The sequence below is a fragment of the Mustela nigripes genome, chromosome 9, assembly GCF_022355385.1.
Source record: "Mustela nigripes isolate SB6536 chromosome 9, MUSNIG.SB6536, whole genome shotgun sequence".
In the NCBI taxonomy this organism is placed as follows: domain Eukaryota; kingdom Metazoa; phylum Chordata; class Mammalia; order Carnivora; family Mustelidae; genus Mustela; species Mustela nigripes.
Window position 1 is genome coordinate 38,397,857 of NC_081565.1, and position 14,098 is coordinate 38,411,954.

Here is a 14,098-nt window from a genome sequence, read left to right on the forward strand (position 1 = left end):
GGAACCTGCTCAGGTATAGCTCACTGAGAAGCAACCACAAAATATTATTTTGTAAAACTTCCCTTCATGTCAATTCTAGTTTGAAGCCAACATTTTCATGAAATAGCCCCAAGTGAAAAGTCCATTCCTAAATTAAGAAAATAATGCCCAAGACAGGATGTATTGTTTAACTCTTCTTCAAAATGTTGATTTGATGCTGTCAAGAGACCACAACTGTACTGTGAAAATTTGTTTTCTCTGTCAATTATTTGGCGTGATGAATTCAACGTTAAGGTTTTGTTTCTTCTTTGCTAAGGTAGTGCTCATTAATTGTGAACATGTATATGAATCCTTCTAAGGTATTATGAACACCATGTAAAATTCGTGTGAGAAATAACTGTAGTTGTTTACCTTGGAATTAAATAAGATGTGTTTAATACCTGGCGCATAGTAAGGTCTACATAAATGTTAACTGTTATTTCCAGATTCAGAAGAAAACTGCTTAGACTTTATTATTTGCAATCTTATGTGATTCTTTCCATGCACAATGTAAGCATTGTTATTTTGCTCTGCACCTATCCGCATGGAAAACTCCTGTAACAGATGTGGGGAAGTAAAGCTGTGGGACTTCTGGTCAACATCTAAACAGAGGCATCCTTGCTTCAGACTCTCCCTAGCAGTGCTATTGAAGACAAGGACATAAAATAACTCTTTTTTAAAAAAAAGATTGTATTTATTTATTTGACAGAGAGAGATCACAAGTAGGCAGAGAGGAAGGGGGGCAGGTAGGGAGATAGGCTCCCAAGCAGGGAGCCTGATGTGGGGCTCAATCCCAGGACCCTGGGATCATGACCTGAGCCGAAGGCAGAGGCTTTAACCCACTGAGCCCCAAAATAATTCCTTTTAATAACAAAATGAGAATAGGACTCCGGTGTTCCAGCTCCAGCAACAACCTAGAACACAGTAGAGGCCTCAGATGCTGCCCTGAACCAATCCTTGCCAGTTCCTTCTGCCAGTTCACTACTGATGGGTGTGAGTGAGCTGCTCAAGAGAAGAGGGAAGGGAAAAGGTAGGCAGAATTCTTATTAAGGTATTTCTACTTCTGGCAGATCGCTACTTGGTTATGTAGAGCAACACATTTATCTGGAGGCCTTTTTAAAAAAAAGTGAACGTTGCCTTATAATGAATACTAAATAAAACCGATAGAATCCAGATTAATTTTTAATGAGCAGCAGTTGTGTACTGCATGTAATAATATTGAAATTAATACATAATTAAAGTAGATTTGTACAGAATAATTCACTTGAGAGTTGAGGAGTGGAGAACAAAATTGAACATCTCCAGAGGCGACCCACAGCTCTGTATCTTGATTTTTCAGACACCAAGAGAGATCAGTGTTTTCTTGAGGCAAAGTCACACTTTCTAGAGGCGTGGGAGATCACTGGGAACTTTGATCTGGGCTACGACCTTCCATGTTAGTTCATAGGAGGCCCCACTGAACATTAATTAGGACAAAGTCTGCACACGTCACAGCCTTGCCTAGAGCACTGTTACCATTACAATGACTTCTTCTGCATTTTCACTAGCTAATGATTTTCACCTTTCTTACATCACTGATTGACTTAAGGTGATTATTAAGTAAGGTGACTGCTTCACTGACAAAGTAAGCAAGCAGTGCTATCAGTCGACATAGCTTTAAATACAAATCGAATTTATTCTGTTGTAGATATTATAATGGAACAATGGACACCCCCAAAATGACAAGGAAAATGCACTGGGATCCACTTCCTTGTTCTGTGACTCTACTGCAGTAAATGACCACATTGTCACTTCTGGAGAGATCGTCTCTGTGTAAGAGAGAGTGGTTGTGAATTTCAGCCAAATGGTCCTTAGTGAACAACTGCCTTTTTTTTTTTTTTTTTTAAACTCAGCATCAATCTCCCCTTCCTCTGCCCTTATCTCCCAGTTTTCTTGGGGGTAGCAGCTCTCCCACACTTGCAGTCTGTGTACTGAAGATGGGGTTGACTTCGTCCTTGGCTCAACGAGTGGACTTGTGACTTGGAAGGTCACATCCACTCCGTCTGCTGTGATTGGTTCAGAAATGCGCATGTGATCCAAACTGGCACAAACAGAGCCAATATAACTCAGTCTGGAGCTTTAGGAAACTGTTGGGAGAGAAGCTTTCTCTTTTTCTATGGTTGAAGAGCTGAGAAGAGGTAGACCTCGGGTGAATTATTCTGTACAAATCTACTTTAATTATGTATTAATTTCAATATTATTACATGCAGTACACAACTGCTGCTCATTAAAAATTAATCTGGATTCTATCGGTTTTATTTAGTATTCATTATATTTAGTATTCATTATGCCTAGAGTGGGGCCTGGGTGTCTGCATTTCCAACATTTTAGACACATGCTAAATATACACTTTCTCTTTTTCTATGGTTGAAGAGCTGAGAAGAGGTAGACCTGGAACTGGGAGCTGTATTTAGACACAATGCCTTCCAGAGAAAGAAGCCAACATGGAGAGAAGCAGATGTTCACGAGAGGTAGGCAGCTTCCTACAACATTATTTAAATACACAAACCCAGCTGTGACTGGAATTGATCAACATTTGGACTTTTCGGTTCCATGAACGATACATTTTCTTTTTTTGAGTTGGATTTTCTGCTGCTGTAGCTCCAAGAGTCTTGACTTGTAGAGGACTCTCAGAAGTCTGTAGGTTTTCTTTTCTTTAATATAGCTTAGTAGAATCCAGGACACCTCGGCCTCCCAGGCCTATGTGGTCCTGCTGGAATCTGGGGGTCATACCACTTAATTTGGTCTTTGGAATCATCCGAGGCCACTACCTCTATGAGTAACCCCTCTGGCCCCGGACAAGTGGGGAGGAGGAGCAAATAGGAGGAAGTAAATCTGGAGATTGAAAAGTGTCCCACTTTTCTAGAGCCCCTGATGTGAGAAGCTTCCTTCTCACAAGGAGGGCAGAGCCTCTCCAACTTCAAGGGGTATACAAATCACCTGAGGAACTTGCTAGAGAGGCAGTTGTGATTCAGTAAATGCCTAGAGTGGGGCCTGGGTATCTGCATTTCCAACAAGCTTCCAGGATGCTACTGGGCCAAGGACCACACTCAGAGTTACAAGGTGCTGATAGGGTTTTACATTTCATCTCCTTCAATCTAGAGTCTGGACTGAGACCCCAGACTGAGACCCCAGACCCCTAGCATTCCTTGAAGAATGAGACCCCATTCTTCAAGGAATGCTAAAGGAGAGATTTTCCTTGAATCTTCTCCTCCCCTCTTGGCACATCTGTTGAGCTAGAAAATGTTTTGCCGAGGGTACACAGGTTATGGCTGTGGATCAAATGCCTAGAACTGCCTCCGGTTTCTTGACAAAAAAACCACATTTTTATTCTTAAATAATTTACATAACTTTTATCTGTTTCTCAGATAAAAACTCCCACTTACATTCTTGCTGTTAATCTTAAAGTTTTACCAGAAGGTGGAACACGTCTTATTACAGATGACCACAAGCCAGCTTTTCCCTGACCAAACTGAGACAGACGGTGTATTTTTCTCGCTGCCGTGCAACTGTGAACGTCAGTCTAGATTTTTCCAGACCAATTGCTAAGTGGTCTTGAAGGAACCTAAAACCTGTGTTACAGTTTTAGAGAAATGGGACAGTGAAGCCTTTTATTTAATAAATACTCATCAATTCTTACATTATTTTTGCTAATTTATTGTTGGTAATAAACACATCAGTTCTTATGGGCTTATCCTGAGCCTACAAGTTTTTTAAACCTTTATTCTAAAATGAGAGGATAAGTATAACAAGAGGGAGAACTCCATGTCATTGCTAAAAGAGGGTAGAGTGAAATAAGATTTCAGTAATTTCTGGAACATATAAGCAGATGGAGGAGGGCTGAAGAAAGATGAGGTAACAGATCCCTCCTTGCAGCACAAAGTGGGGGGGGCACTGCAGGGGTGACTGGGTGATTCTAGACTCAAATTTACAAGTGACTATGGGAACTGAGCCAGTCTGTGGGATGATGAGCTAGAATGTAGGCTTTTTGGGTCCACCTACAGAGATATTTCCTTAGAAAATTGGTAGTAGATACGATGTTAAACTAGAGGTCTCATACAAGTGAAGCCTTCAAAAATGTGGGAGATGAGGGGCGCCTGGGTGGCCCAGTCCTTAAGTGCTTGTCTTCGGCTCAGGTCATGATGCCAGGATTCTGGGATTGAGCCCCGCATCAGGCTCCTTGCTTAGCAAGAAGCCTGCTTCTCTTTCACCCACTCCCCCTGCTTGTGTTCTTTCTCTGTCCAATAAATAAATAAATAAATATTTTAAAAAATGTGGGAGATGATTGTATATGTCTTAATGTAATAGGCTGGGAAAGAATCTGAAGAACCTCTGGTGGGAGAGGGAAGGACAGCAAAGTAGACAAACAGGTAAACATGGAGTAATGAAGTGTGTGAGTGTATGTGTATGTGTGTTTACGTGTGTATATGTGTGTGTGCATATGTGTCTTTAAAATCTGAGAATTTCTCAGAAGGTTTAAGGGAGACAATAGCACAATAGTTAGACTTCAGAAATCTGCCTCTTGTCAGTTATTAGAATAAGATACAAGCTTGATTAGTATTCCTACTAGGCCTTTTGTTTAACTTGCAGCAAAGGGTTTTATTTCCCTGAAATATGATTCCAATATGATGATCATAAGCCTTGGTTAATTTTAAGACATTTCTCTTCACTTATAAAAAAGGGCTCATCAGCACTCCTTGCCAAAAACTCATTAAAATACCTTTTAAGCTCTGCTTTAAGGTCATTTTTAGTATTCGTTGCAGTGTTAATTAGAAAACTGCGGTCTCCTTTATTCCTACCAGAATCCCTTTCCAGTAGCATCTTTGGCTCTGGCATTTTGCTGACGACCCTGTTTCCCCGAATTTAACAGAATAAATGGCTCTAGTTTTGCTTTGCTGTATTTTCTTTAGCTATTAGTTTTGCAGCCTCGATCACTGATAAACCCAAAAGCTGTCATTTATTTATTTATTGAGATGCTCTTCACATTTTCCACAGAGTCGGAGAAGATACCAACTAAATTAGTTATTGCAAAAGTGAGATCACAGAAAATAAATTTATATGTTCAGAGTACTAACTTCCATCAAGTTGAATCTCACTTTGCTAAAAGTACAAAATGTCTCATATGTAAATTCAATATATACTTAACTGCTGCATCTTTGCAGACATTCAGCAAATATAATTCGGTTATTGCCTTTGGGAAAATGGACAGAGGAAAAATGTAAACTTTATATTGCACATGTGCAAGAAATCTGAAGGGGACACAGGAAATATAGCTTTCGGTTCCAGTTATGGTCCATGTTTGTGTAACATGGCAGGGACATAAAACTTGTGTCATGTGGGCCTGACCATACTGCTAGGTGTCCTCATGACGTGACTTCTGGTTGAATTCAGAGTCAGTGATAAGGTTATGCAGGAGGGAGAGCAAGGAGGGAAAGATAGACTAGGAATGAGAATAGGAATGGGCAGAAGCAGTCTTTTTATAACCTAATCTCAGAAGTGACCTGCTATTACCTTTACCTGTTCTGTTATCAGAAGCACATCACTAAGTCCAGCCACACTCAAAAGCAAGGGAAGTAAATACTTGGAGGGACAGAATATCAACAAATTTGTAAACCTGTCTTTAAAACCTCCATAGTACTCTCTGTCCCCTCCTTCTCCTAGTTGTGCGGGGCACGTATCACACACAGGGCTGCACATGGCAGCGCTGGTGGTGAGGAGCCAGGAGGTCAAGGACCAGGAGTAGAAGATAGGACAAATCTGAGGTTTCCTGCAGAAATTTTGGATAAGGAGTAGGGATAAATGTAAAGCAGTGGAGCACAGTGGTTGAGGACTTCCAGTCAGGCATATCTCATGTGATTCCCAGTGCTTTCTCTCCCTAGTTCTTGCCAGTAACCACTCACCCTGCTTCAGTTTTATTGATATACAGTTGACCCTTGAACAACATGGGAGTTAGGGGCACTGACCCCCACACAGTTAAAAATCTGTGCATAACTTTTGACTCCCCCCCCAAAACTTAACTACTCATAGCCTGCTGTTGACTAGAAGCCTGCTGATAACATAAACAGTTGGTTAACATGTGTTTTATATGTCTTTTATACTGTAGTCTTACAGTAAAGTAAGCTAGAGAAAAGAAATTGTTTTTAAATTGTTGCAAATCTTCAAAAAAATGTCCAGTATATTAAGTTTAAAAAAATCTGCATGTAAGTAGATCCATGCAGTTCAAACTTGTATTATTCAAGGGTCAAGTATAATTGACAGTAATTTAACATTTTACATTTCGTTTTTTAAAAAAATCTGTATAAAAGGGTAATAAATGGCACTGAATTTGCCAAACCCATGTGATCACTTCTCACATTAAATTCTGTGAGCTCTGTTGGCTCTGGTTCTACCACTACAACATATCTCAAGTCTGTCCACTTTCCTCCATACCCACTGCTACCTCTTTGGACCAAGCCAGCCTCTACCATCTCCAATCTGGATGGCCGTAAAGACCTCCTCACTTGTTCCCCCTGTTCCTACTTATTTATAGTTCGTTCCCTACATAGCAACCAGAATCATCTTTAAAATTACAAATCATATCATACCATGGCTCAGCTGAAAATATTCAGTGTTTCCATGTAGGTTTAAAACAGAATCAGGGGTGCCTGGGTGGCTCAGTCGTTAAGCATCTGTCTTCAGCTCAGGTCATGGTCCCAGGGTCCTGGATTGAGCCCTGCATCAGGCTCTATGCTCAGTGGGAAGCCTGCTTCTCCTACTGTCACTACCCTGCTTGTGTTCCCTCTCTCGCTGTGTCTCTGTCAAATAAATAAATAAAATCTTAAGCAAAACAAAACAAAACAGAATCAGAATTCCTTGCCATGAACTGCGGCATCATCCAACTCCCACCTACCTTTTTAGACTCACCTTGGACCATCCTACCTCTAGGATACCAGATTGTTTCCTACCTCAGGACCTCTGCATCTGTTCTGTCAACCTGGAATCCCTTCCTTCAGGTGTTTACGTGGTTGTCTCCCTCATGCTCTTCAGGTCTCAGCTTGGATATTATCATCCCTGATCATGCTTTCCAGAGTAGAATTCCCCTCTTCGGGCATTTTTCTCTCTTCATTTAGTTTCTTCTCAGGACTATCACCATCTGTAATTATCTTGTTATTGTTTATTTTCTTAGTTATTGCTGTCTCCAACTGCCTGGAAAGCAAGGGCAGTGAGGACAATGCCCTGTCTATTCAATTTGCTTGCTCTTGTATCCTAAGAGGTTAACACCATCCCTGGATTATAACAAACTCTTGATAAATAGTTACTGAATGAATGAGAAAACATATGTTAAATGCTTAGCACAGTGCCCAACACATAATAGGTGGCAAATATAGATAATTACACATTGAATACATTAACATCTATTTCACAGGGCTTTGATGAGGTGATTAGTTGGGATAATATGTGAAGGACACTAACTGCAGCATCTACTACTACTATTAAATTATCAACTACTATTTATTGAATGTATAGTGAAGCATTTATGTAACGGGGATGGAGAGGGATTGATAGATGGCTACGGGCATCGGTATATTTAGGAGCCTTTAGATGTTTATCTGAATTTTCCAACTTTCATATTGGTATCGCTTAGATTTAAAAATCCCACGCTAACAAGTGTTGGGTTCCACATGGAGACGTGTGAGACAAGTGAGCATATTGTTTTGGGCACAGCTTATACTGTGAAGTCAGTTAAGTGAATAGACCTTACTGTTGGAGGCATCATTAACTCAAGTATTTTGTTAGTTTGCCATTCCTACACTTGACAGAATCAGTCTTGTTTGTGCTAGAATATTTCTGCTCTTGCAACAGGGATATGGATGAAAATTTTTAGGTAATGTTGGAAAAACCATCAGCTGAAAAAAAAAGAACAAACCCAAACCTCCTCTAATCTAAGGGCTGCTGCTGGTAGATTGATCAGGGGTGCTGGATCTCCCACTGGACCCCTCCACCCCCAACCCCAGGATCATACTGCATGCTGCCTCCCTTGGCCAAGAGCCTGGCACATAGATGATGCTCATCACAGCTTGTTAAAATCAAGGACATGTGAGTTACAGTCTCCATCAGCACATTATGCACAGTGTAAGAGCAGTGAATATGGGACCGAATGAAGACTTTGCTGGCTCTAAGTCACTATCCCATTGTTTACCAGCTGTGTAACCCAAGATAAATTACTTAATTCCCAAGCACCTTGGATTCTGAGACCGTAGAAAATGCTGTTAACTTTGTGGCACAGGATTGGTATGGGAGCAATGGGGAGATATACGAGCTGCAAGAGGAAAGTTGATTATTTTTACTTTCCTCCCTTGAAGCTGGCCTCAGAAAATTAGCTGGATTTCCATCTTTTCTAGTCTTTTCAGCCTCTAGATGAGTGAGCCTCTATATGAGACCCATGAGCGAGAGAGTGGCCTGTAATCTCCACACACTGTTTCCCGAAAAACAAATCCGGGGGCTTCAGGTTTTATACATTTTAGTATTCTACAAAATGGGACACCAGCATAGCAGAGAGATGCAATACACAGTCACTGATAAATATTTTGTAAAGCTCTTCTGAAAATGTAACTGGAATCCCCGTTCGATTCTTGCATCAAGCCATTGCCCTTGAGGAAGGGCTCATTAACCTGCTATCCCTCTGATTTTTCACTTCTGGAAGGGACATCCTTCCAGGGGGTCCCTTTGTAGGTTAGTAGGTACTTCTTTCTTGTCTCAAATGAGTGGTTTCTATCTCTGAGGATGTTTAGCCTGAATGACTTCTGTTTTAACGGAGTTTCTGCCTCAGCCAGGAAGAGTCGCCTCACGCATCCCTCACACTGGATAGTGGTGTGGTCCACAAGATGCCTGAATAAAAAAGACACCTCTCATAGGGTCTTTATTGGTTACCCTAACAACCCTTGGAATATTCCCCTGTATTTGAAAGAATACAAATTTGACTTGTAAATTTTGTTTTAAATTTCAACTCTGAAACTAGGTCATAATTTAATTCACATTTCTCCAGTCTTTCCATGTGACAGGCCTTGTGTTGGGATCTCGGGATTAAAAAGATGAAAGGACCTCTCTCCAGTTTTACAGAGCTTTGTGTCAAATGGGAAAGAGAAGCACGTGCCTGGCAATTCTATGACAGAGGCAGACAGAAAGGAGAGAGTCCAATCTTCCTTGTCTGCTAGTATTAGGAATTGAGGCTGGAGAGATAATGTGTAAACTATCTACCCCCCAAATTTGTGGCTTCAGACATTTTTCATAGTTTCTGTGTATCGGGGGTCTGGGCATGGTATGGTGGGGTGATTTTGCTCAGAGTTCTTTGCAAGGCTGTAGTCTGCATGTTGGGTGGGCTGCAGTCATCTTGGCCTTTGATGAAAGATCTGGTTCCAAGCTCACTCACATAGTTGTTAGAGATACTCAGTTCAGGGCGCCTGGGTGGCTCAGTGGATTAAACCTCTGCCTTAGGCTTAAGGTCATGGCTTCAGGATCCTGAGATCGTGCCCCGCATCAGGCTCTTTACTCAGTGGGGAGCCTGCTTCTGCCCTCCCCTGCTCCCCTCCCCGCCCCCCCTTTGTCTGCCTCTCTGCCTACTTGTGATCTCTCTTTTTTCTTTTCTTTTTTCAAAAATTAATTATTTTTATTAACATATAATGTATTATTTGCCCCAGGGGGTGATCTCTCTTTCTGTTAAATAAATAAAATCTTAAACACACACACACACACACACACACACACACACACACACACACACAACAAACAAACAAACCAAAAAAGAAATACTCAGCTCTTCCCAGGCTGTTGGACTGAGGGCCTCCATTTTTCACTGGCTGTTGGCTGAAGGCTGCCCCCAGTTTCCTGCTTTGTGGGTCTCTGCATAGGACATCTCCCCCATGGCAGTTGCTTCATGAGAATGAACTAGCAAGAAGAGCCAGCAAGAGAATGGGGTAAGACCAAAGTCACAGTCTTCTATAGCCTAATCTTTGAAGGGACCTGGCATTACTTTTTGCATGTTCTGTTCATGAGAAGCAAGTCACGAGGTTCAGTCTACACTGAAGGGGAGAGATTTACACATAGACACGAATACCAGGTGAGGATCTTTAGGAAGCTTCTTACTATAGAAGAGTGAGCACTCATCAAGGCGGACTTGGGTTGGAGGAAGAGGAGGGACACATTCAAGGAAAAGGAATCCAAATGAGCCAAACCAAGAGAGCACAGGGGAGGTGTGATCGGAGAATTTCAAACATTTGGCTGGATTTCGGAGTGCAGGGGTGGAGTAATGGTAATGGTAAAGGTTGAAGATGAGGCTAGAAAGGGAGGGAAGACACAGGTTATGAGTGCCTTTGTATAGAGAAATAGAGAATGAACTTCATCCCCAAATGCCGATAGTATTAAGGATTTTATTTTATTTTTTAAAGATATATATATATATATATATATATATATATATATATATATGACAGATAGAGATCACAAGTAGGCAGAGAGGCAGGCAGAGAGAAAGGGGGAAAGCAGGGTCCCTGCTGAGCAGAGAGCCCGACCTGGGGCTTGATTCCAGGAACTTGAGATCATGACCTGAGCCGAAGGCAGAGGCTTCACCCCCTGAGCCACCCAGGCTCCACTATTAAGGATTATAAAGGAGAATCACGATTCCACATTTATCTTTGAAAGATCCCTCTCTGGCCATGTTTACAGAGGGGTCATTTATCACATTTACAATTGATCCCATTAGACCCTCATAACCCACATTCACATCAGCTTACCTGACCTAATGGAAGCAAAGAGTTTGAGGGCTCTTGAAGAAGCCATTGGGAATCAGTCACTGGGGTGGTTGTGGGTCTTGCTGGTTGTGACATGGCAGAAGTGGGGGCGACTGATCCTTTCTTCTTGCCCAGGAAAACTGGGAAGACTTACATTTATCCCTGGATAAAACATAATCAGTCTCTATAGATTCTTCACTTTAGCCCTGCTCCTTGAGAACATCCCCGTGTCTCTATCTTGAAGCTTATGGTTCTGCACTTGGAAAGTTTTGAAAAACTATTGGCAGAACGCTAAAAGACAGGACAAATACGGACCTACTCTGGTGATGTTTTAGAGATGTAGAACATTTTAAAAGTAGAGCACCATAACTGTCATGGCCTCGGTTCCTTGTTTGTAGAACTGGAGTCTTGAACGTGGTGGTCACTGAAGTGTTGGAGAGTTTCACATTCTAAGATTTTCTGCGAAAGGCATAGTTACTGATAATTCTGCTTGTTTATTTTACTTCCAGAGATTAACCTTGAGGCGGAGTATATTCTTTGCCTTTCAAGCCTAACACTAATTCTTTGATGTTTTGGGGTCATACCATTGTGGAGAAAGGCTTTTTTTTTTCTTGTACTATTGCGAAATGTGCAGAAAAGCAGTTGCTGTGTTAACTTGGGAACTTGTGAGTGCATTCACTTCCCACTCTACTGCTGACAGGTGAACTTTTTCTTTTCCAGGAGAGACATTGCCATTTCCAACAGGGTATATATAATGCATGAAAAGAGGGTCAGCCTGGAGTAATAGAGCAGATGAGAAGAGACTGTCTCACAGTTGTCAATCCTCTGGGAAGTAAAAAGGGGCCACACGTGCATCTGAGTTTGCTCAGAGTCATCTCTGTTCTCCCTCCTCCCACCTGCTTCTGGAGTGGAGTGGTGCTGAGTCTGGGCAGTGCTGGAGCAATCCAAACATGCCCCTTTTGAGGAGAGAGGAATCCTGTGTGGTTAGATAAAGGGGCTCTCTGTTTACCACTATGCACAGGCCCTTGAACTTGATGTCACGTGAAGATGGCAAAAGAATTTCCGGGGAATGTTGAGACCGCTATTGTACATATCATTTCTTGAGCATATTTACTCACATGGGTAAATGTGAGGTACCTGCAGATGTTCCTCAGTAAGGAGGTGGTAAGATCTTCTAGCAACTGCAAGAGGGATATTTATGGGCTTCAAATCTATTTTTAATTATTTTTAATCTGGGTGACTCATACATGGGTATATGATTTGCTTATACATTTTTAAAAAGATTTGATTTATTTATTTTTGTCAGAGAGGGAGAGTGAGCACAAGCAGGGAGAGTGAGAGAGGGAGAAGCAGACTCCTCACTGAGCAGGAAGCCCCACATGGGGCTCAATTTCAGGACCCTGAGGTCATGACCAGAGCCAAAGGCAGACACTTAACAGATTGGGCCACCCAGGTGTCCCATGACTTGCTTATACATTTTTAAATGGAGGAAACAGTAGGTGGCTATGGAACTTTTAAACAGCCTTCTTAAGATACAATCAACACATTTAACTGTACATGTTTTAAAATACATAGTTTGGGAAGTTTGACATAAGAATATACTTGTGAAACTATTACCACAATCAAAATGAAAACATCCATCATCCCTAAAAGTTTCTTTAAATTCCTTTTTACGGGGGCACCTGGGTGGCTCAGTGGGTCGAAGCCTCTGCCTTCGGCTCAGATCATGATCCCAGGATCCTGGGATTGAGCCCCGCCTCGGGCTCTCTGTTCGGCGGGGAGTCTGCTTCCTCCTGTCTCTCTTCCTGCTTCTCTGCCTACTTGTGATCTCTGTCTGTCAAATAAATAAATAAAATCTTTAAAAAAAATAAATAAATTCCTTTGTCCTCTGTCTCTTCTGTTCTACATCACCCTCTGTCTCCCAATCACTGATTTCCTTTCTGCCACTATTGATCATTTTGCGTTTTCTGGAATTCCTGTACGTGTAATCATACAGCATCTGTTCTGTTGTCGGTTGGCTTCTTTCACTTCACATATTTATTTTGAAATTCATCAGTGTTTTTGCATGTAACAAGAATTTATTCCTTTTTATCACAGAATAGTATACCATTGAATGGATGTTCCATGATTTATTTATTTATTCACCTGCTGATGGACATTTGAGTCACTTCCAGGTTGTCACAAATAAAGTTGCTATACACATTCTTGTACAGGTTTTTTGGTGTGGACATATGCTTTCATTTCTCTTGGACAAACATCCAGGAATGGAATGACTGGATCATATTGTAGGTGTATATTTAGCTTTTTAAGAAAATAGCCAACTGTTTTCCAAAGTAGTTGTCCCGTTTTCCTTTCCCACCAGGGGTGTGTGGTTGTTGCAGTTCCTCCATGTTCTCTCCAGTGCTTAGTATGGTCAAACTTTTCAGTTTTGACTTTTCTAATAGGGGTGTAGTAGTATCTCATTGTGGTTTTAATTTGTATTTTCTTAATGAATAATGATGTTGAAGCACACCTTGTCCTGTGCTTTGTCAGTTTATCTATCACTCTGTCTATCTGTTTTTGGTGAACTATATCTTTTGCTCATTTAAAAAATTGGGCTATTTTCTTGTTTGGTTTTATAATTTATATTTTATAGGTATACATTCTTTATCAGGTATACGCTTTGCAATCATTTCCTTTCATCTAATGACTTGCCTTTTCATTCCCTTTACAATGACTTCTGAAGGATAGAAATTTATTTATCTGTTTATTGATGGATTTTTAAAAAGGTTTATTGATTTATTTAAGAGAGAGAGAGAGAGTAGGGGGCAGACACAGAGGGAGAAGGAGAGAGAATTGTAAGCAGGCTCCACGCTGAAGCCCTGTCAAGTGCTTGGTCACCACCCTGAGATCATGACCTGAGTTGAGACCAGGAGTCAGATGCTTAACTGACGGTACCACCCAGGTATCCCAAGGTAGAAATTTTAGATTTGAAGTCTAACTTACTAACTTATCCTTTTATGTATTATGCTTCTGTCTTTGTATGTAAGAAATATGTGCCAAACTCAAGATCTCAGAGATTTTATCTTATGCCTTTTTCTAGAAGTTTTATAGTTTTTAGGCTTTACATTTAGATCTGTAATCCATTTTGAGTTAATTTTTTATGTGATATGAAGTTTCTGTGCTACTTTTTGAAAAATCTATCCTTGTGATATATATGATTTCAAAATTTTCCTTCTCATATGTGGCTTGTCTCCCCGCCTTAGCATTATTTTTTGCAGTATAGTATTAATTTT

At 41.0% G+C, this 14,098-nt stretch overlaps 1 long non-coding RNA gene across 1 annotated transcript in view; it reads left to right on the forward strand.

Annotated features, from left to right (window-relative positions):
• The first annotated feature begins 2,449 nt into the window (after window positions 1–2,449).
• Window positions 2,450–14,098, forward strand: part of LOC132025100 (uncharacterized) — a 104,122-nt gene continuing 92,473 nt past the window's right edge. Inside the window, exon 1 of the long non-coding RNA XR_009406414.1 lies at window positions 2,450–2,528. This is a non-coding gene — a long non-coding RNA (uncharacterized LOC132025100). The remainder of the gene's footprint in view (window positions 2,529–14,098) is intronic.